At 37.5% G+C, this 24,053-nt stretch overlaps 1 long non-coding RNA gene and 1 pseudogene across 1 annotated transcript; both read right to left on the reverse strand.

The window, feature by feature from the left end:
* Positions 1-748: 748 nt before the first annotated feature.
* LOC147390602 (uncharacterized) lies at positions 749-15,814 on the reverse strand. Its single transcript, XR_015182542.1, has 2 exons — positions 15,341-15,814; positions 749-1,404 (listed from the first exon to the last, which is right to left on the reverse strand). It is a non-coding gene; the product is annotated as an uncharacterized LOC147390602 (long non-coding RNA).
* Positions 15,815-18,810: 2,996 nt separating this feature from the next.
* Positions 18,811-23,423, reverse strand: LOC147390603 (homeobox-leucine zipper protein MERISTEM L1 pseudogene; annotated as a pseudogene).
* Between the last annotated feature and the right edge of the window lie 630 nt (positions 23,424-24,053).

A 24,053-nucleotide genomic window follows, 5' to 3' on the forward strand; every position in this document is an offset into this window, starting at 1 on the left:
ATGAGATATGAAAGTTGAAGGAGATGGAACTTAAGATTGAAGAATTGGGTACAAAGTTTGTGTGTGAGCAATTTTCAGATTTATCAGAGTTGGTGTTTTGCAACATACAAAAAAAAAAAATGATTTTTCTGTGAAAAAATGGATTTGAAATATTATATAGCCTTATCAATTGGGTTTTCTTATATATTGATTGGTCTTAAATACACACAAACACACACAGATTCTTTTGGTGCACATATGACATTTGAAATAGTACTCCATCATGATATTATTGTCTCCATGTTCTTGCAAAATTCATCTATTTGAGTGCTAAACAAGCAATCCATACAGGCGCGGAACTAAAATAAAATTGTTCTTTAGAGTTATAATTTGACTTAATATCTTTGATTTGAAAGGAATTAATCATGCAAAGATAACAAATTTGCCTCCTTTAATTGGGCTCTGTGAATACAAACTCGGACTCATTACATTCGATATCAGATTCTCTCACTTATCAAAAACTCTTATGGATTTTTATCTCTCTGTAGCTCTTCTAACTTGGATTTTGTATAAACTTGAGTTTTGGGCCACCATTGTTGTGTGCTATGTTTGTGATGTCAGTCTCAATAGCATCTCTAGCCATGGATTGGATCCTCAAAGAGATGGTCTATTTTACCGCAGAGCCTAATTGGCTTTTAATGCAACCTTCTTTGCCTGGTTTGTGTCAAGCTTCCTTTGGTCTAATAAGTAAAAACCTCATAAACTTCAATTCCAAATAAAAAGCAAAACAAAACCCTTCAGTTATTTTTCTAAGGTGGTGATTACAGCTTAATTTGACAAAAATGAAGGACCACTTAAATATTAATTCTGGATTGGACAACAGATGAAAGTCCAATATGACAGGTGTCTTACATCTCTTGTTAACATTTCTAAGCTTAAATAAGCTCAATAAGACAATCATTTTTGTGCTTCTAAAGAAAATGCACTCGTGAGTATATGTATGATTCCAATTCCTACAAATATGGCTCAACAATACAACTCGAATGCAATAGAACCCTGCAAAAACAAATGATGAAGGAATGGAAAACCTACAAAGAGTAAACTTACCACATACAGGATGGCAAGACACGCAGAATAAAGAAAGAAAGAAAAAAAAGATGGAAAAGTTTTCTAGCCGAACAGAAGATAACTTGGTGTCAATTGGATTACAAGATAAACTTTTCTAATTTAATAAGAGACCCAACAGTATCACTGCAAACAGATAAATCATTGGAAATGACTTGTGACCGAGAAAAGCTATCGTGTGTCTACTAGATATATTCATAGAAATAGAGGACATGTATAATATATAGATTTTTAAGAATTAGAACTTATACATACCCCTTACTTTAGTACTTTCAGCTTCTTTCTATTCATCTTCCTCTTCTGTACAGAATTATGAAGATATCAATACACAAAGGTATTACTTTCATTTGTTTATATAAGTTCTAGGGGAAATTATAATACATACATATATATATATATATATATATATATATATATATATAATTATTAATAAAAAGGTACTATTTCGCTATATGGTAGGGATCGAAGTGGGAGCTGAGGACATATCAAGTAAGGAAGCGGTAGAGGATACGAGGAAAGTAGCCGCAGATGTGAGCAACACGGTTACAGAGAGAAGCTCTAACGTGGATGAGGTTTGCTGCCAGACGAAGGTTAGGGAGAGTCAACAGGAGAAGATGATGCTTGGTGTTAACGAGATGGACCGGGACTTATCAAAACCAATGGGAAGAGACGTGGGTAACAAGTTATCAAGCCGACGAAAATTCAAAGTTCGTGTTAGCATTAAACCTCGTGTCAAAAGCAACTTCTATTTTAAGCCACGTAATGGGGCTGTTAAAAAGGATGGTACAGGGAGGCTGTTAGCTAAGGCAGCTATTAACATAGAGTACATGAGGTGGCTGCGCATGCATGGTATGGTAGAGCGGAGAATATCTCATATAACTGGGCTGGGTTTGAGTAGTTCTGGGGCCCAAAGCCATGATGGTGGGCCTGGACAAGTGCAAGCACCGTTAGATCAGTACGAGTCAGTTAAGGGTCTGGGCAGCGAAGGTCTATTAAATATTAACTTGGATTCGAGACTTCTAGCAGGCCCAATAAGAAAGTCCAAGAAGATTAGGACTGGTAAGGCAAAAGGAGGCCCATTTGCGATTAATAGAAGAGTCGGGCTGAAGGTTAAGCAGGTCCGTGGGAAATCGTTAAGGCTTTTTAAACAGAATAACTTATCCAGTAAGGAACTTGCAGAAGATTCAATAAAGGAGACAGTAACTCAGAAGGTGAGTGAGAAATACAAAGACGAAGCAGATCGCAGGGACATTAGGAGAGATTCGAGGTTGGCAATGGGGTTTGAGGCTGTAAATAGATTGTCTCATCAGAAATCAACCGGTGGACACAGATCATTATCAATTACGGAAGGCGATACAGAGGCGATACTTGAACATGGCGGAAAAGTCATGGAACTGATGAAGAGGAAAGGAAGATGCTCAACAGATTCTCTTCTACCAGCCTTTAAGCCTTGGGACAGAAGTCGCAATTATCTTTGGGAGTATCTGGGGTTGTCGCTGGATTCCGGGTACCCGAGCATTTGGAGTGGACAGAAGGATAGTAGAGGTACATTCTCCAGAGAAGGTATCTCAAACTCATCTCTTACTCCTTTCCCCTTCGTTATCCTCCCTTCGCTGTACAATGCCTCTTTGGTTTTCGGTATGGGTTCTGCTAGGACTTCTTGTTGCTTTTTTGTGTTCCCCTGGTATTCTGTTAACAGGAATCTTCGTCTTTTAGCCTTGTCCGATTCTATTCAAGACAGTGAGTTCTCTCTAGAGGAAGATAGTTTGAGGGAGACTAATATAGATGCCCCTCGGTCTTCCTCATCTATGGTTCCCTTGACGCGGATTCAGGAAGAGGTGACTGGTTTGAATCAGACAGAAGGGTATTTCGATGGAACTTGGGAAGATAGAGGTTTAGAGGATCCAAAATCGGTTCAGGTGGAAGACTTGGTAGATCAAACTGAGGTGGAAACAGTCGACTGGTTAGTGAGTCAAGCATTGAGTATGGCAGAGGAATTTGGTATTATACCTGAGACAGAGGACAAGGAGTGCTCGCTTATCTTAAGAGTTGTAATAGGAGATTCGAAGGATAGAGCTCTCCTCGAGGCAGAGTTGAAGGAGCTAAGCAAGGTAAGTGGAGTAGGGGATGATGAAATGGGCCTAGGTGTTGTAGATAGACAGGAAATCCAAACCTTCAGAGATGGTCAAGCGAACGAGGTGGTTGTGGTGGCCCCCATGGAATCTGTGAAGAGGCTACATAGGCCAAAATTGGCCAATGAGGTGGAAAAATGGTAGAGGCGGTTTGTAGCTTAGGCTTGGGTTCGAATGTAGTTTCTTATGTCGATAAAAAATTTTTCGTGGAACGTGAGAGGTTTAGGGGATAAAAGGAAGAGGGCGGCAGTGAAAGCGTTTATCACTTCAAGAAGGCCTATCTTAGTTGTCCTTCAGGAGTCGAAGCTTCAGGTTTGTGAGGACAGGACGATAAAGGAGCTTTGGAGGGGGAATATTGGTTGGGTTGCTCTTCCAGCTTTAGGGAGTGCAGGTGGCATTATTTTGATGTGGAACAAAGATTTGATTCAAGTGATTGATAACCTAGTTGGGGCTTTTTCGATTTCCATCCTTTGTGAGTGCGTGAATGAGGATTTTCAATGGGTTTTCTCTGGGGTGTATGGTCCTACAATTAGCAGGGAGAGACTTCAATTTTGGGAAGAATTGGAGGATATTGCGGGTTATTGGGATAAGCCGTGGGTTCTGGGTGGGGATTTCAATGTCATCAGGTTCAACAATGAGAAGAATGGGGGACAGAGAATCACTAAGGGGATGAGGGACTTCAATGATTTCATAAGTAGATTTGCATTAATGGATTTGCCCTTGCTTGGTAGGAGGTTTACGTGGTCTAATAATCAGGTTAATCCTAGGATGTCCAGGTTAGATAGATTTTTGATAAGCGGGGAGTGGGAGGATAAGTTTCGTGATGTGGTACACACGGCTGCTCCCAGTCTAGTGTCAGATCATACCCCTATAGTGATGGAGGCGGGGCAAGCTCGAACTAGACCGATTCCTTTCCGTTTTGAGAATATGTGGCTTATTCACCCAAATTTTGCAGATCTAGTTAAAGGCTGGTGGAGAGAATTTTCTATGGTGGGGCATCCGGGAGCTATTTTCAAGAATAAACTCAAATACCTAAAAGAAAAATTGAAAGGGTGGAATAAGGAAGAAGTGGGGAGGGTAGATTTGAGAAAGGGGGAAATCCTCAAGGAAATTGAAGTTCTAGATTCCAAGGAGGAAGTGGGGGAGCTAGAAATAGAGGAAAGAGTGAAGAGAACTGAGCTTAAACTAGAATTCCAAAGGGTGGCTTTGATGGAGGAGATAAGCTGGCGGCAAAAATCCAGGATTAAGTGGCTTAAAGAGGGGGATAACAACACGAAGTTCTTCCACAAGGTGGCCAATTATCATAGAAAAAACAACCAACTTACCAAATTGTTGATTAATGGGAGTATGGTGGAAGGTGAAGAGGGGATTAGAGAGGGTGTAGTGGGCTACTACAAAGAGCTTTATAGGGAAAGAGAGAATAAGAGACCTCGTCCCAACAATCTCATATTCAATACGTTGACCCATGAAGACAGTGCTTGGTTGGAAAGGCAGATTGGGGAAGCTGAAGTGAGAGAAGTAATTGTCTCCATGGGTGGGAACAAAGCGACGGGACCCGATGGATTTACAATGGAATTTTTCAAACATTGTTGGGATATTATAGCGGCAGACTTCATGAAGGTGATTTGGGAGTTACAGGAAAAAAATTGTTTGGATTACGGTTTTAATAATACCTTTGTGGCTCTGATTCCCAAGAGAGTGGGGGCAATTGACTTGAGTGAGTTCAGACCTATCAGTTTAGTGGGATCGGTGTACAAGATAATTTCCAAGGTGTTGGCAAACAGATTGAAAGAAGTTCTGAAGAAGTTAATTGGCTTGGAACAAGGCGCGTTCATTAGGGGTAGACAAATTCTGGATGGTGTGTTAATGGCTAATGAATGTCTAGATTCTAGGATTAAAGATAAGAAGTTGGGGCTCATAGGGAAGATCGATATGCAAAAGGCGTATGATCACGTGAGTTGGGATTTTTTGGAGTATATGCTGGGTAGGATGGGCTTTGGTTCCAAGTGGATTGGGTGGGTTATGAAGTGTGTAACTTCGGTTTCTTTTTCGATCTTAGTAAACGGTAGTCCAGCAGGGTATTTTAGGAGCTCTAGGGGTTTGAGACAGGGGGACCCGTTATCCCCTTTTCTTTTTCTTATAGTGGCAGAGGCCTTGGGTAATCTGTTTAGGAGGGGGGTTGCGATAGGGAGGTTATCTGGCTTTAGAGTGACTAATGAGGGCCCTTTGATCTCTCATTTACAATTTGCGGACGACACCATTGTTTTCTTAGATCCTTTGAGAGAACAGGTGAGAGTTCTTCGGGTTCTTTTAGGTTGTTTTGAAGCAATTTCAGGTTTACATGTTAATCTGCAGAAAAGCAAGCTATTTGGGGTTGGTGAGGTGCCGAACATTCCAGGTTTAGCAGCTATTCTGGGGTGCAGAAGTGATACACTCCCTTCTTCCTATTTAGGTCTTCCGTTAGGGGCTCCGTATTGTAGTAGAAACATTTGGGAGGGAGTTATTGAGAAGATGGAAAAGAGGTTGAGTACTTGGAAGACAAAATATTTGTCTAAAGGGGGTAAGGTTACGTTGATCAAAAGTACCTTAACGAGCATGCCGATTTACTTCTTATCTTTATTCTCTTTGCCTAAGTCAGTGGAAGTTAAGATTGAAAGACTCATGAAAACTTTTTTGTGGAATGATAATAATGGTGCCAGAAAGTATCACTTGGTGAAGTGGAAGATGGTTTGCACTCCAAAGAAGAATGGAGGCTTGGGGATTAGAGGTTTAAGACTTACAAATAAAGCTCTTCTGGGCAAGTGGCTCTGGAGATTTGGGGAAGAAAGAGAAAATTGGTGGAGGAGAGTGATTCAGGCTAAATATGGTGAGAAGGGTTATGGTTGGTATAGTGATGAGGCGAGAGGTACGTACGGGTGTAGTGTGTGGAGAGGCATTTTGAAGGGAGTCGATAAATTTGATAGGGAGATTAGATTCAAAGTGGGATTGGGGGATAAGGTTAGATTTTGGGAGGATCGATGGTGTGGAACTTCATCTCTGTCGACTCAATTTCCATCCTTGTACGCTTGCTCTTTAAAAAAGAATAATTCAGTGAGGCAATGTCTGACTCGAAATGGGAATACTGATTCTTGGGATCTGGGATTTAGGAGGAATTTCAATGATTGGGAATTGATGGAGGTTGCATCTTTCTTAGATCTCCTAAACTCGATCCAACTTAGAGAGAATGAGCAAGATAGAAGAGAATGGATCAAGGCTAAGGATAAGAAGTTCTCTGTCAAGTCTTTCTATTCTTGCCTTCTCCCTCTGAGTGAGGTTTCTTTCTCTCCTACTATCATTTGGTCTGCTTTTGTTCCTTCTAAGGTGTCTTTCTTTGTCTGGCTTGCCTCTTTGAGGAGAATCCTCACTTTGGATACTTTGATTTGTCGGGGGTGGATCACCCCTAATTTTTGTTTTCTTTGCTCGAGGGATGGGGAGTCTGCTAATCATATCCTAATCCATTGTTCTTTCTCCCGTGTTATTTGGATGTTTTTCTTTTCTCGCTTTCAGGTGGATTGGGTTCTTCCATTATCTTTTTTTGCGCTTTTAGAGGGTTGGACTTTTAATATCTTCTCTTCGAGAAAAAAACACCTTTGGGCTATCCTTCCATCGGCCATTGCTTGGGGTCTCTGGAGAGAGCGGAACAACAGAGTATTTCATGGCAAGGAGAGCTCAACTTACTCTGTGATTTTAGAGATTCTGGGATTTCTGTTCCTTTGGTCAAAGTTGAGTAGAGACTTTGAGGGAGTGTGCTTCCATGATTTTGTTAGTAATTGGGAAGCTATTTGTGATTAGGTCCTCCCTTCTTGGGGAGTTTTTTTTTCCTTTCTTTGTTTTTTCTTACTGTTTTTTAATCTTGTATTGGGGGGCTATCTCAGCCTCATCTTCTCGTTCCGTTTTTTAATACAAGCTTATATTTATCAAAAAAAAAATTCTTTTGAAATTACAAATACGAATCAAAATCACCACTTAAAGTGGCAGAATTTGAAAATTACAAAGTGTCCCTGCCAAACGCCACTTTAAGTGGCGGAAAAAAATATTTAAAAAAAAACACACCACTTAAAGTAGTGATTTTTTTTTTTTTTTTAATTTGCACCACTTAAAATTTCATCATCAACTTGACAGAAGCTCCCCTTCCTCCTTCCTCCTTTTGCCCTTCTTCTTTCCTCATTCAATGTTGGTTGAAGAAAAAGGTACCCTTCGATCCTCTTAAAATACAAGTGAGATCTTGATTAAATGGAGATCACAATCTTGATCTTGATTACTTCGGACAAGATCTTGATTATTTTTCCTTTTTTTTTTTTTCAAACATTTCATATAGATATAGATCAATATGATATCGATCGATGATATAAGTGTACCTATATCATATAACTGTTTGATTTCAATATATAGATTTTGATGATATCAATTGATCAAGATCTTGATCTAAGATATAGATCATCAAGATCATGATTGAGGTGTAATAAATAATTTTATAAGTAAAAAAAAAGTTTAAATGTTTGAATAATGTGTTATATAATTATTTTTGTTGTATCGGATGGCAACCAATGACAGACGTATTTCTAGAGGTCTGATTACAACTAATATTATAAATGATCGTCAGAGTCACATATCAAGTGGTATTTAGATGGGAATGGTTTGAATTCTATATTTAAAGTAATAAAGATTCATTTAAAAATTAATAATGTGGATTGATTAGAATTCTATAGTTTTTTGAATAGTTAATTTTATTAATAATGCAGTTTGATTGTGCATATTGTTTAAAAGTACAATATCAATCGCAATTTTTTAGAGATTGGTACATTAATGGCTCGTGAGAAACCCTTGTTGCTACTGCTAGTTTTGACTATCACCAGCGTATCAAATGGCTACATCATGATTCATGTCTGTGTTATGCCGTAATTGAAAGATTTTGATCACAGATTTACATGTTCCACCTTTCATTTGGAGAGATGACGATCACTTTAGAGGATACTTTTCATTGTTTAGGACTTAAGATCGACAAACACCCTATTGTTGTGTCACATACAGCGACAAAGTATTGTACCAATTTAATCGAGTTCTATCTCTTGTTGATAGACACTCTCACTTCAGTCTTATTAACCTTACTTGGCTACGTAATACATTTGGAAGATTGCCAGATAGACATATATTCATAAATGAAGTAACATTTAATTATTATTAAAATATATATATATATAAATTTGATATTATTTATTAATATTTTAATTTTGTATCTGATACAATGTTATATTTGTATCTATCTATTAGAACTATGTAAAACAACAATATTTCCAGATGGATTGGATAAAACTGTTGACACTAGTCAACTATATTTCTTCAAATATTTATCTCAAACATCTTGTTATGTTTGGGATGCCGCTGTTCTAGCATACTTATATTATTCTCTGGGCAAATTTGTAAGGAATGAGCAAAAGCGACCAAAAAAGCTTCTTGAATATACGTCATTATTACAAAAATGGGCACACGAACGATTACCAATAAAGAAACCTATACTTACGAGTCAGGGGATATATCCCTAGTCAACATCATTTCACACATGATGTTATACCACCTTGATGCCAGGCTTTTCAACCTAGTTAGATGCTTCTCCTCATGATCTTGGAGCTCTTCACGAAATAGTTGGCTAGTCTACTAAAAGATTCAATCTCTATTATAGCCAAATAATGCCCTTGTTCTTTGCTAAGATGGATGGGTGGCCTCTGAATTAACCATATCACATTATTCAATTCTTAATTCCATCTGGAAAATATTCATAAACGAGAACCAACAACAACATTGAATGGGTGTACAAGCAAGAGTTGGAAAGAATATGCGGAGGAAGTACTTGGATCTTCCTATGATACAAATATGCTAGAATAACAACACCCCAAGCATAACAAGATGTTTGGTATAAATTCCTAAAGAAATATAGTAAACTGGTATCAATAATCTTATTTAATCTAACTGGAAATAATGTTGCTCCACACGGTGCCAATAAATAAGCATAAGTATAACGTTATACCTGATATAAAATTAAAATATTAATAAATAATATCAAATTTATATGTATAAAATATAAATATTTTAATAACAATAAATAATTAAATTTTATTTCATCTATGAACATCTGTTTATCTGACAATCCCCCAAATGTATTATATAGTCATGTAAGGCTAATAACATTGAAGGGAGAGTGTCCATAAAAAAGAGATAGAACTCCCAGATACACAGAGATCAAATTGGGATAATCTTTTCTCGTTGTATGTGGCACAACAACAGGGTGTCTGTCGATTCTAAGTCTTGAACAATGAAGAGTATCCTCTAAAGTGATCGTTATCTCTCTAAATGGAAGGTGGAACGTGCAAGTTTGTGGTCAAAATCTTTCAACTAAGGCATAACACAGACATGAATTGTGATGTAGTCATCTAATGCGTTGGTAGTGCTCAAAATCAATAGTAGCAGCAAGGACCTCTCGTGATCGATTGATATCATCAAGATCTATATCTATATATTGAAACCAAAAATTTACATGATACAGATACATTTATATCATCAATCGATATCATATAGATCTATACCTATATGAAATGTTTTAAAAAATAAGAATCAAGATCAAGATTAAGATCAATTAAATCAAGATCACGAACAAGATGAAAGAAGGAGCTTTTGTCAAGTTGAAGATGAAATTTGTGCCACTTCAAGTGGTAAATTTAAAAATTAAAAAATAAGTCGCCACTTTAAGTGGCACATTTAAAAAAAAAAAACATTGAATTTTAGTTACTTCAAGTGGCATGTTTTTTTTAAAATATTTTTTCAACCACTTCAAGTGGCGTTTGATAGGGACAATTTTGTAATTTTCAAATTCCACTACTTGAAGTGACAATTTTGGTTTGTATATGTAATTTCAAAAAAATTAATACTTTTTTTTTATTAATATTTATTTTAATAGTTTTTATTTATTTATTATCATTTCCCCTAATTTCTATAACCTTAATTCATGACTAAATGGAATGAAAAATCTAACCCCTTTCAAATATGCTTGTCACGGAGTCAGTTGTCTAGATATGTGCATTGTAGGAAAACAAGATCAACGAATCCAAATATCCCGCCACAGAAGAATGGCGCTCCCCTTTCCCAATACATTATGCCCCATCAACACAAATTATAGGGAAGTGAGGAGAAGTTGTCCCTTTATTGTAGATCAATTTTTTTATTTGAAACTTTGATCAGGTTCAATACAACAATTCATTATAGTTTATTATTTTTCATGGTTTGGTTGTTAGATTATGTTTCAATTTGATATAGAAGGCTCTAGATCAAAACTATACATGGGATGCATCCAACAAGAGTTGAAAAAACTATAACAAGATGGGCATATCCCTGGTCGACATCATTTCACACGTGATGTTATACCACCTTGATGTTAGCCTTGTGAACCTATTTAAATGCTTCTCCTCGTGATCTTGGAGCCCTTCATGAAACAATTGACTAGTCTACTAAAGGATTATCTCTATTACAGCCAAATAATCCCCTTGTTCCTTGCTAAGATAGATGGGTGGCCTCTAGATTAGCCATATCACATTATTCAATTCTTAATTCCATCTAGAAAATATTCCTTAACAGGAACCAATAACAACGTTGAATGGGTGTGCAGGTAAGAGTTGGAAAAAATATATGGAGAAAGTACTTGTGGTTCCCCCCCTTTCTGATGACTAGAAGGAAGGACTAGTCTCAAGCCCAAACTTCAAAACCTCCACTTAGAAAGGGATCAAATTTACTGACTGGGCTCCTCACATGAGTTTTGCTACTTGGAGGGGCCATAGTTTTTAGGATAATGCTGAAGTAACATTGTGGGGGACATTTCTGAAGTGAATGTGTGTCATATCCATAGATGCTTTTCATTGAGATCTCACTTGTATCTCGATGAAACGCATCTATGGTTATGACACACATCCACATTAGAAATGTCCCCCACGATGTCCCCCACAATGTTACTCCAACACGACACTAATTTTATTCTCAAAAATTTGAATTGATTTCAATGTCCATCAAGTTGAATTAAATCAAAACTCATGAGTTGACTCAAATGAGTCAAATTAAAATATCAAATAACATAAAATGTCATCTTCAACCTCTAGCCAAATACCCTTGCTTTTTTGCTCCAAAACCAGTCATCTTAAATATATAAGATAAAATTGTACCCTCCTCTTCAACTTTAAGATCTATCTCTTTCAACCTTAATACCTCACGAACAAGTTAGGATTTTGGGGAAGTAGAAGACGACGAAATTTTGGTAGAAAAGATCTTCTCCAAGTGGTTGAATATGGAGTTTGAAGAAACTGGATTTTTTGATAAAAAAATCCAAGGATTATCTTCAAGAACTTGAAAATGATGAAATTATAGGTGGAAAAAATCAAAAAAATTCTCCAAGAGATTGAAGCCAATGGATTGAAGACGATGTTGAATTGGTTAAAAAGCTTAAAGATGATCAAAATTTTAGGAGAAATATTAAGAATTTTTTGAAGAAAAATTCAAGTGTTTTAGACGTAGAATTGTAGCCCGACTAGGTGCATGTTCGACCCAACTTGATTAACTTTTCGAGTTGAATCGTCCAAGTTTTTGAATTGACTTGACGAGTTGGTTCCAACAAGTTCTACTATAGTGTCACTTTGTAGGCAAATCAAATCAACTCGATAAATTTTAAAACTATGAGGGGGACCAGCCAACTATTGCATCAAAAGTTCCATGTCTTGCAATATTCTTCTGATTTTTCTCCAAAAAAAACATTTTATACTTCATCTATTTATTGGGTTCAAACACTTGAAGAAAAAATCCTTGATTTTTTAGCCAAAAATCCACAATCATCAAGCTCTTAAATATAGTCAACCCCATCTTGAACCAACTTCAACTACTTGAAAAAAAATATTTTGATTTTTCAACCCAAAAATCTATCATCTGCAAGCTCTTAAACCTATTCAACCTCTTCTTCAATCCATCAGCTTCAACTACTCGAAGAAAAAATCCCTTAGATTTTCTACCTAAAAAGTCATAATCTTCAAACTCTTAAACCTATTCAACCTCATCTTCAACCACTTGAAGAAAACCCTTTTCTACCCATATACTTATCGTCTTCTATTTCCCCAAAAATCCTATCTTGATCGTGAGATATGAAGATTGAAGATAGATCTTAAGGTTGAAGAGAAGTGTAAATTAATGATCTAGCTTTGGGGAGAAAACCAATAGTATTTGGCTCGTCCGAGTTGACTTGCAGGTTTTCAACTTGACTAGACTTGATGGAAATTTAAGTATGAGTCAAGTCAAGGTTTCAAGTTTTAAAACTATGGCTAGGATTAGATGATTATTGATGACACAAGGGTTACCAATTAAGTGACTCTAAATTTTGTTGCAACTAGTGCCTTCACCTAGGAGCAAATCTCGCATAGACTTTAGTAGTGATGTAAGATTTTCCAATATCTGGCTATCTTGATTTGGGTTTCTAAAGATACTTGGATTCTCTAAATTCCAATCCTAATTGGAATCTTAGTACAAGCTAAATTGGGAAAACAAGAAGTTCCATTATTATCAATTTCCTTGATTGGTTAGGAGACCTAACTAGAATAGAAACACTTGGCCCTCTATCCCCACCCTATAAATAAAGGTTATTGATTCATTGATTCCCATAAAAAAAAACACAACCTTTAGTAAGCAGGGGGAGGAGAGAAGGTGGGTCAAGAAAATGCCAAGCTATTAACAAAGCTTGGGATGATCATGGATAAAATTTCTACGTGATTAGAAAAATGCGAAAGGGCTGAGGTTTAGTGATGATGTTGGTGGAAAAACATTTTACCAGGAGGGACAACCAATATAGCACATGAAGTTGGATGATTTGTTCTGAGATACCATGATAAACAAATAAATCAATTAATAAGCAATTAAATTACAATCACCCTAAAAGGGTCTAAATAGAAAATAAAATAAGGAAACCTAGTTATTGGTAAATTCTTATCTGATTTAATCTTAATTTTAAACTAATATGGTCTGATCTTAATATTTAAAATGACTTGTGCTCTGTTTGGAACAGCCGTGCGAAGGTAAAAATCCGTCGAACACGTTCCGTTTTTTGCAACTCGAGTGTTTGGAACCGTTCACAACTCCTTTTGGTTGTCGATTGATTCAGAAAAATAAGCCGAATCCCTCGACAATCAACACTTCAACGAGCCTCCGCATGTTTCCGCAAAAACAGAGTATATGTCATGGATTTCAACCAGTCAAGAACAATCCCCTCGTCATCTTCTTTACCTCCCCTCATTATCCAAGAAAAGAAGAAAAAGAAAAAACAGCAACAAATAAACAATATTTAGATACAGATCTATTTTTATTGCTTTTTTGTTTGTTGGGGTTGGTTTTGATGATGGGTTGGTTCGTGTTGGTGATGGTGATGGTGATGGTGGGGGTGAGAAGGGTTTTCTGGATGACCAGTTTACCCAACTTCAACAACTGCAAGATGAGAGCAACCCAGAATTTGTATTTGAAATTGTGTCTCTCTTCTTTGAAGATTCTGAGAAACTTTTAAATGAGTTGACCAGAGCTCTGTAAGGATTCAAGCTCCCTCTTTTTTTTTCTCTCTCTCTCTCTCTTTCGTTTCTTCTCTTTTTCTTGGATTTTTATGTTTGGGTTTTTTAATTTTATTTTAAAAAAATTGAAGATAAACTTGAAGAAAAGATACCCAACTGTTTTACTTCTCTTTATTTATTTTCTTGTATAGAGATCAACAAAGTGTAGATTTCAAAAAAGTGGATGCCCACGTTCACCAGTTGAAGGGTAGTAGCTCCAGGTAATTTTATTGATTTTTTTCTTATTTTTGTTGACTATATATAAAATCCTCAAAAAAATACTTGATCTAACACTCCAAAAATTCTGAAAATTGGACTAAAACTAATCTAGATCTAAGATGAAAACCCAAAAATATTAAGATAAAAAAGAAATAATTTTTTCTTTTTTGGTATTTCTATCATTAGTATTTGATTAGTAAAATGGGTTTGTGTTTGGGTATCAGCATAGGTGCACTAAGAGTTAAAAATGTCTGAATGATTTAAAATAAGTAAAAGTTGGGGTGCCAATATAAATTCACTTTTTTTTTTTGTTAGATTTCTATTTTTTGGGTTTAGGATTTTAAGAGCCTAATCATATTTGTAAACAACAATTCAACAAGTGTTATAATGTTTTTAATGTTGAGATTATAATTTGAGCTGAACCTTTGTAATGTTTGAAACGTGTATTAATCTTTAATTGGGGCATGATAAATAATTTAAGAAAGTGGATGTAAAAAGTTAGTGGTTCTCTAGTATAATCATAGTCATATTATTATTTACGACCCCTTTGATGGTTGTTTGGGTCTTCTTGAACAAGATATTATAAAATTATAATTCAAGAATTTGATAGGTTTTTCTCTGATTTCTTGATTCAGATTTTTTTGGATGGTCATTTTTTTTGTTGTAAATTTTCTCTTTTGTGTTTCTTTTCATGTTTTTATTTTTAATATTAAATCTTATGTTTATACTTATTATTAACATATTAGTACTTATATAAGATAAATAATCTTTTTTTTATTATTATTTTTAATTTCATCCAACAAATTCTAGATAACAGGTTATCAAACAATTTAACATCTTAACAGCACAATTAAACAATATATTACCAAACAATACAGTCAATTCAACAAGTTGTTTCAGCAACAACAACAGCAACTTTCTCTCAGCTTCAGCAACTTAATTCAGCATCAGCAATTTTACATACAGCTTTTCCAAACAGAGCTTTGGTGTAACAATGTATTACGCATATAGGGGGAAAAATGTGTAGAAAGTTATTGACCAATGTATTGCAAAAAAACCAATAGATCTTGATATTTAGAAATAATACACATAATTTCTCTGCAAATAAACATCTCATTAAATCGCCAGCAAATTAAAGTAGCAAAAACACTTTTTAACTTCCTTGAAAATCAACACAAACTAAAGCAGCACAAAAAATAGATTCAAAATAGGATCGACAAAGAAACTAACCTCATTGACGATCTCACCTGCTTTCTCTGCCTTTCTCGAAATTAAACTGAAATCGATTAAATGGGTTCCATGATGTTGAAGATCGTGATCCATGACATAAGCAATTAAGAAAGCTAAAAATTCCCTCCTTCTCCATTACAACATCAGAAGAAAGATCTCTCCTGATCGACCAAACCAAACCAGATCTTTCTTGGATTCTTATAGAGCGAGAGAGATCAAATATGCAACACAGCTAGAGATCCGAAGGAAAATAAAACTCTTCTGAGTTCCCAGTGATCTACAATCCTACATGGGATGAGAGAATCTAGTTAGGGTTTGGTGAGAGAAAGAAGGCAGAAAGGTAGAGGAAAGACTTGATGAGAAAGAAAAAGGAAAACGAGAACAGGACGATGGGAAAGGTTGGCCATTGAAGAGTTCGTATGAGGGTATTTTTGTCCATTCATCCTGCTGTCAGTTGTATTGTATTATTGTTACATAATCTAAAAGAACGTACATCCATTTCAGAATGTACGTACTTACTAGATTTTGCTCGTGTCTATGGCTCAGACATCCCTTTTTTTTTTTTCTTTTTTTTTTTAAGGTTTAGGAGGTTAAAAAGAAAAAAACAGTAAAATTGTATAATTATTATTAAAAATGGGTAGAAGGGTAAAAGTAATAAAATTAAGGGATAATTATTATAAAAAATAAAAATAAAAAATAAAAAGGAAAAGAGGAAAAAGAATAAAATACGAGAGGTATCATTGATAAGAGGTGGACAAGAAAAAAAATTTGATGAAAGGGCATTCATGAAAAGAAAAATAGAAAAGTAAATAAAATTAAAATTATTCCTCAAAATATATGTGAGATTGAATTTGAACCGCTCTTTAAGGGAATAAACATTTAGGAAAAATAACTTATTTTATTTTATTATATAAATATCAAAATGAATAATTATTAGAATAAATTATAATTATGTTCTTGATTCTTTTGTAGATGATATTTTGTATTCTTAAAAAAATTAAACCTTTGAATGATTTCTAGAAATCAATTTTTCATATTTTGTGATGGAAAAAAGCTTGCACATAAAAAAAGAATTGAATTTTATTATCAATAGGAATTGTTTTTCTCATCTGATTCTTTAAAATCAAAACTAACGAGCAATCACGATTCTTTGTGATTTCTATTCCATTTGTTTTATAAGTAAAATTGAAAATCAGATAAGAGAAAATATGATATAGTTTTGACTATGCTAGGTGTAGACGCGTGATTTCGTCATTATGATGACTACATCTACAATGATTTGGAGTCGCCACCATTCAAGTTGGAAGTGGGTGTGAATGGTCACCCGGGGTACATTTTCCAAAAGATGAGATTTTTGGCATTTTAGTGACTCACAATGGATAAGGGGTAGTCAAACCTCGAGATTTGGGTAAGCGGCTCGGTTGGAGAAAAGGGAAGGTGTTAGGCACCCTTTCCTCCCCGCCACGTGGCGGTAACTTCAAATAACTCGATCATTTTTTATTTTTAAAAGAAGGTGAAAAAATGTGCCACGTGGGTGCATATGTTCCCTAAGTAGGGATTCATTTTCGGCTTGATCATAGGGTCATTTCATTAATGGAAATGACCCTTATGAACCTTAGCCTTGGGGCCCAATCATCAAAAGGGGTAAAATAAAATAGAAGAAGGGGGTGTTAGAAGAGGGAAATAGTAGAAGGTTAGAGAAAGAGAGGGGGTGTGCTTCAAACCCACCTTGTATCTTGTTTCTTCTTTTCTTCTTCTTGTTTGAGTCTTCTTGAGTCCTTAGTATAATATGAGAGTATGAGAATGAGAAGAAGTGATTAGAGAGAGTAGGGATTTCTTTTGTTTTAGTGAGACTTGTAGAGGATTTGTGTGAAAGAGTTGGTAAACTTGGTGAGAATTGAGGATGGTTGTTAGTAGAGAGAGTGTTGGGGAGAAGTTTTGTAATGAGAAGTTGGGGGCCATTTTTGGGAAGAGGATGAGGGTATTTATAGATGTTTAGGAGTTATTTTAGGGATATAATGGGGTGAAGTGAAGAAAATTGGTAGAATGGTTATGAGTTTGAGAGAGAAGTGGGTGTAATTTAGAGGAGATTGGAGGGTATTTAGGTAAGGGGGGTTAAATGGGTGAGTTTTGACCCAAATGGTTTGGATCCTACCCAACCCATTTGGGTGGAGTGTTTGGTGAGGTGAATTTAAGATGGTGGTTGTGATTTGATTTAAGAGCATGGAGGATTTAAATGGGTGGTTGATGATATTTTGGGAGGGTGAGGGAGATGATGCCATGTGTTAAGGTGGGTGGAAATGAAGGGTTGGGATAGGTTGATGGGAGAGGTTGAGTGTTTGACTTGAGAGGATGGTGTAGGTTTAGGTTGTAGATGTAGGTTTTGTAGGGAATGATGAGAGTAGATTAGGGGAGGTATAGGTTAGGGGTGTGGGTAGATGTGTTTGATTTGAGAGAAAAGGTGATGGGTTGATGTGTGGGTAGATGGGATTTAAAGCAAATTAATGGGGTAGGTGGTTGGGTGAGGGAGGTGAGATGGGGTGATGACATGTGTCATCTCTTGATGATAAAAGAGTGATTGGTTGATGTGGGTTGTGGTTTATGGGTTAGGGTTGTGGGTTGGATAATGAATTGGATATGGTTAATGATTTGTGGGCCTTGTAGTGTTGGCTTGGGTTTTAGAAATGATTTTTACGAATACGGAGGCGGAGCGGTGATAGTAGAGGAGGGGTAGGCATCTCAAGTCTCACCTTTTTAATTTTTAATTTTTTTAGATTTTTGCAATCATTAATTTGATCAAAACTGCCACGTGTTGGCGAATCGGGCTTTTTAGGCCCGTTGGTGAAATTTATCGAAAATTTGACGTTGGAAGCGGAGCGGTGAATATGGGGAAAGCGTAAGGTTGGCCGAGTCTTTTTGGTGGCCTCCTAAACCATTGAGAGGTCTTAGGGGCCTCGGTTTGGTAAAAATGTTATTTTCAACGATTTGGGCCCTTAAGGCCCGTTGGCATATTTATTTGGAAAATCTGTATTTTTGGGCCCTTTCGAGAAGTGGCCCGTTCAAATTGAGGTGTCTACAGCTGCCCTTCTTTGCAGGAATTGCGTGCAAAGAACTGCAAAGAATAGACTAAACCCCTATTTGTACGGGCCAGAAAAATTCTGTAAAAACACGATCTTGAATTATCAATTGTATTGAAGATTTTTGTGGAAAATGGTTACTCAAGCACGGGGTCTGACAGAGTTTTGCCTTATTAATTCATTGATCTCGATGGCGCGGAGCTCGTGTGAGATCTTTGATTTGATGAAAATTTGATGAGTTTTGAAATCCGACTATTTCTTCGATCGTGTTTTGACAAATCGGAGTTGAGTGCAACTCGAGAGGTTTTTTGAATTTTTTTTTTTTTTTTTTTGGTTACCTTCTTTTGTTGATTTTGCTATGTTTCTATCATACGCTAACCCTCTCAATTCATGCATTGTCCTTTGATACCTTTGATCCTTTCAACGGTGCAAGCACTGAGGTTGTTAGTAGTCGCCACAAATCCAAGAGAGTTTTGCAGTTGGAGCACAAGCAATATGGTTGTTAACAGCTGTCACTGATCCAAGAGAGAGTTTTGCAGTTGGAACCGAATCGACCAAGACCTGTTGCATTAGTGCTACTCTCTTGTAATATCAACATGTTGTTCTGACTGGAATTTGGAGTATTTACTCACAGTAGAGAAACACAGTTACCAGGATCTCTACCATTAGCAATATGTGCCATTTCTTGAACAGCACCACCATTAGAAAGAATGTCCCACTCACTTCTAAAGTTCTCATCGCGAAGGAAATTGAAAACTCCCTTTGGTGAGACTGGAAGCCAAAAAGAAGTAGCTACACTTAGCACAATACCAGGAGGCCTGCTGAGATCATCTATGCTTTTTCCAATCATAGCCCTTACATCTTCAGCGCCACTTCCCGATAATGTTGTCCATGTGTGAGCAGTAGAAGCACTTACACCAGAACAAAAACTCATCACCATTCTTTCAGCTAACTTCAACGTATTCTTTCGCCCTTCTTGACTTGTGATCACACCAACATCTCCAGCGAGCATGTTACTAGCCATAACATTTGCAAGGTGTTCACATTGTTGATCTAGGGTAGCAACCCAACGCTTTGCGCCAAACCCAAGGCTGGAGTTTAACCAGTGTTTTATATATACTATGAACTGCTTTATCATCCACTTCTACGTGTTCGACCCATATAACCTTGGAGTAACTATTTGATATTTCTTGGATTAAACAACCTGATGGCCTTCTTCGACATCTCGATATCGGGCTAGGACGCAAATGATCCGAGGAAACATCGACCACCGTCCAAATCCCCTTGACATGTTGTTTACAATACCTTACAAAGAAATTTTCTCAAGTCAGAACTAGAGGTGAAGGGACTTGAAATTCTACTGTCATCACTTGAAGGGCCCCATTGTAGTTTTCTGCTACGCCTATTGATACGACTTCAAGAGTTGTTGCTTTTGAAACAATGTTAGAAAACACGGTGGACCACTGATTCACATCCCTAAGGATCTCAACAAGGTTAATGTGATTCATGATAACAACGGCAGTTTCTCGAGAAGCTTCTGATTTCGATAGTTTTGGTCCAATTCCCCTCGGGAATGTTTGTATGTACTCATCTTCACTTAGAATCTCATAAGCATCGTTACGGCCACGCATCCATAAGGATTTCCCTAGTTAGGTCATTCTTATAAACTCTTCCATTGCTACAACTGTAAGTTCGATGATCAATAGTTTATTACCTCAGTAGCCCCGGAGAGTGATCTTAGGAGGGGTTTGCCTGCGGTCCCTTCTTCGATGAGTCAGGCTGAAAAATTGATGATGAGTCGGGCTGCCCGAATCCGTGCTTTGTAGGAACGTCTTGACTCTTTTTACAGAATGTTGAAAGATTAATGCAAAGAAAATAGGTTTTGTACTTACTTGGCCTCAGGTGTATCTAATGCTTTGAAAACTTGAAGTTTGAATAAGTCCTAGAATCTTCATCATCGGCCAAAATAGTAGTTTTTTCTTTTTTTAAATTTTATGAAATATCTTTATCAAATGAGTACGATAAATTCAAAGTTTGTAAAACCTTTGGTTGCGACGATCTTGGTATTTTTGCCAATCACAGAGGATATAAACGTCAATTACTCTTTTGATTCCTTTAGAGTCATTCCCAGTGCCATGGTGTTGGAAGACTATTTTGGGTCTCGGGATTTTGGAAAGATTTTGCCGTTCACAGTTTATACTCTTGCGGGCCAGGAGTTGTGTTTTTTTTTTTTTTTTTTTTTTTTTTTTTTTTTTTTTTAACCTTTATTGCCCCTGATGCCAATTACGGTTTTCATCAGACCCGGTTTCCACATTTTTACGCATCGACGTCCTTTTTTGGATTTTCATCGTGCTGGTGGCTTTGATCTTGCCATAGTCTGATTCTTTTACTCATAGCGCCCTTTCAGGTTTTCACTATGCCCTTTCAGACCATGCTTGTATTTTTCTAGGTTTTTCATTACAATTCTTCTCGGAGTCTCTGTGTCTTTGTGGCTTGGTGACTTAAGTTGAGCTGCGAGATCGACGACTCTACTCTTGTAGTGGCACTTTTTCTTGAGTAATAGATCTAGATTCCCCTCTCGAGTTTGCTGACGACTATCCGTGGTTCGACAACTCAAGTTGAGCCGCAAGATCGACTACTCTACACTTCGAGTACTCTTTTTTTTCGAATATCCGATCTGGATTCCCCTCTCAAGTCTTCCAACGACTAACAAGACTTTGAGGTCCGGACCAAGTTGCAAGATCATTGGTGCTGCCACTGTCATTATGTTGCCCTAAAACATTTCCTGATCAAAAAGGACTTTAAGTAGGACGAAATGTTGGCTTAGGCTTATGGTAGTGGAAGGTTACAAAAAGGTTAAGGTCTGGATCTTAGTTTATCTAAAAGTGGAATAAACATGGGGTTCGTCTATTTTTGTTTCGGAAAAGTGATCTATGTCTCCTCCCAGCGTCTCTCGAACTTGTTTAGGCTGGAGATTTGGGTCGAGCCAAGATCAAGTGTTCGAGTTTTTGATTTTCTTGATTTTTTTGTTTTTTTAGCCGTTCACAGTTTATCCTCATGCGGGCCAGGAGTACTTTTGATGCTTTTGACTTTTCTATTTCTTTCTGATCTTTTTTTTTTTTTTTTTTTTTTTTTTTGTAGTTGTTGACTTACCCCAGTCTTAGGTTAAGAAATGAACGTGATGGCTCAAAAGGGTTGACTAGGGTGTGATGGTTTGTTTGGGATAACAAAAATGGCCTTTCGTCATCTCAGGGTCAGGTCTTAGGCGTAATATTTCTTAACAGTGTCAGCATTGATCGGTTGCGGGAAGACTTGTCCGTCCATTTCTGTGAGAATCAGAGCTCCTCCCGTCATTACCTTCTGTACGATGAATGGTCCCTCATAGTTTGGTCTGAACTTTCCTCTGGCGTCTTCTTGAATTGGTAGAATCTTCTTTAAGACCAGGTCTCCTGGCGAGAAATGCCTAGGCTTAACTTTCTTGTTATAGGCGCGAGCTATTCGTCGTTGATAGATCTGTCCATGACAAATGGCTGCAAGGCGTTTTTCTTCAATCAGATTCAGCTGATCGAACCGAGCTTGAATCCATTCAGTCTCATCTAGCTCTGCTTCTTTTAAGATTCGGAGGGAGGGAATCTCAACCTCTACGGGTAAGACTGCTTCCATTCCGTAAACCAATGAATACGGAGTTGCCCCAGTCGAAGTTCTGAACGAAGTACGGTAGGCGTGTAGTGCAAATGGCAACATGTCGTGCCAATCTTTGTATGTAACTGCCATCTTCTCGATTATTTTCTTGATGTTCTTGTTGGCTGCTTCGACTGCTCCATTCATCTTAGGTCTGTAGGGTACAGAGTTGTGATGAGTGATCTGGAAGTCTTCGCACATTTTGATCATATCTTTGTTCTTGAAGTTCTTAGCATTATCAGTTACCAATCCGCTTGGAAGTCCATACCGACAAATGATGTTGTTCTTGACAAACTTCATGACGTTGCTCTTGGTAACATTGGCGTATGAGGCAGCTTCTACCCATTTTGTGAAGTAATCGATAGCAACAAGGATGAAACGATGCCCATTTGCAGCTTTTGGCGAGATCTGCCCAATGACGTCCATGCCCCAGAGTGAGAAGGGCCAAGGAGTAGTCATATTATGTAGTTCTGAAGGTGGGGCATTGATCTTGTTGGCATATATTTGGCATAGATGGCATTTGCGGACATGCTGATAGCAGTCACTTTCCATTGTCGACCAATAATATCCCATCCTCATGATCTTCTTAGCAAGCATATGACCATTCATGTGAGGTCCGCAGACTCCTCCATGTACAGTCTCAATTAGTCGTTTCGCTTCTGTTTCTGCCACACACCTAAGTAAGATCTCATGGTGCGACTTCTTGTACAGAATACCGTTGCTCAAGAAAAATTGTCCTGCTAGCCTCTGAATGGTCCTTCTATCATTTGGCGTTGCGTCTGAGGGAAGTGTTCGATCTTCAAGATATGCCTTGATGTCAGAATACCATGGCTTTTCTTCAGATTCTTCTACTTCGACGGGTAAGCAATAGGCTGGCTCATCTTGAATTCCAATCTCAATAGGGTCGATGATTAGGTCTTCCGAGATGTTGATCATAGAGGCAAGTGTAGCTAGTGCATCTGCAAACTGATTCTTAGCTCTCGGCATGTACGTGAATGAAATCCTATCGAAGCGTGAGCTTAGTTCTTCCAGGTACTCGTGGTAAGGAACCAGTCTTTGCTCTCGGGTCTTCCATTCTCCAGTCGTCTGATAGACTACTAAGCTTGAATCTCCGAAAACATCGATTTCATCTACCTCGAGATCCAGTGCTGCCTTCAACCCTGCTATGCATGCTTCGTATTCAGCCTCATTGTTGGAACATTGAAATTTTAGTCTGATTGCGATTGGCACGTGGGATCCACCTGGCTTGATCAGAACTGCCCCTATTCCGTTTCCTTTCTGATTGGCCGCTCCGTCGAAGTACATTTTCCATCCTGGTTCCTCATTATCGTCTTCAACCTCAGTGATCAGTATGGCTTCGTCAGGAAAGTTAGTCTTTAATGGCTCGTAATCAGGCAACGGGTGCTCGGCTAGGTGGTCGGCGATTGCTTGCCCTTTGATGGCTTTTTGAGTGACATAGGTGATGTCAAACTCAGATAACAATAGTTGCCATTTTGCAGTGCGACCTGTTAATGCTGGTTTCTCGAAAAGATACTTCAGGGGGTCCATTCTAGCAATAAGCATAGTTGAGTAACTAAGCAGATAGTGGCGTAGTCGTTGAGATGCCCAGACTAATGCGCAGCAAGTCTTCTCAAGTGTTGAATATTTTGCTTCATACTCGGTAAATTTCTTGCTGAGATAGTAAATGGCTTGTTCTTTCCGTCCTGATTCATCGTGTTGCCCTAGCACACACCCCATTGACATTTCTTGTACCGAGATGTACATCAGCAAAGGTCTCCCTAGAGTAGGAGGGACTAGGACTGGTGGATTGAGCAGATATTGCTTAATCTTGTCGAACGCTTCCTGACAGTCCTTGTTCCATTTCTTCGGTGTGTCTTTCCTGAGTAGTTTGAAGACTGGCTCACAGATAGGCGTAAGTTGTGCAATGAAACGGCTAATATACTGTATTCTTCCCA

This window comes from Akebia trifoliata, chromosome 11 (genome assembly GCF_017979445.1).
Source record: "Akebia trifoliata isolate Shusen 1 chromosome 11, ASM1797944v1, whole genome shotgun sequence".
Lineage (NCBI taxonomy): Eukaryota > Viridiplantae > Streptophyta > Magnoliopsida > Ranunculales > Lardizabalaceae > Akebia > Akebia trifoliata.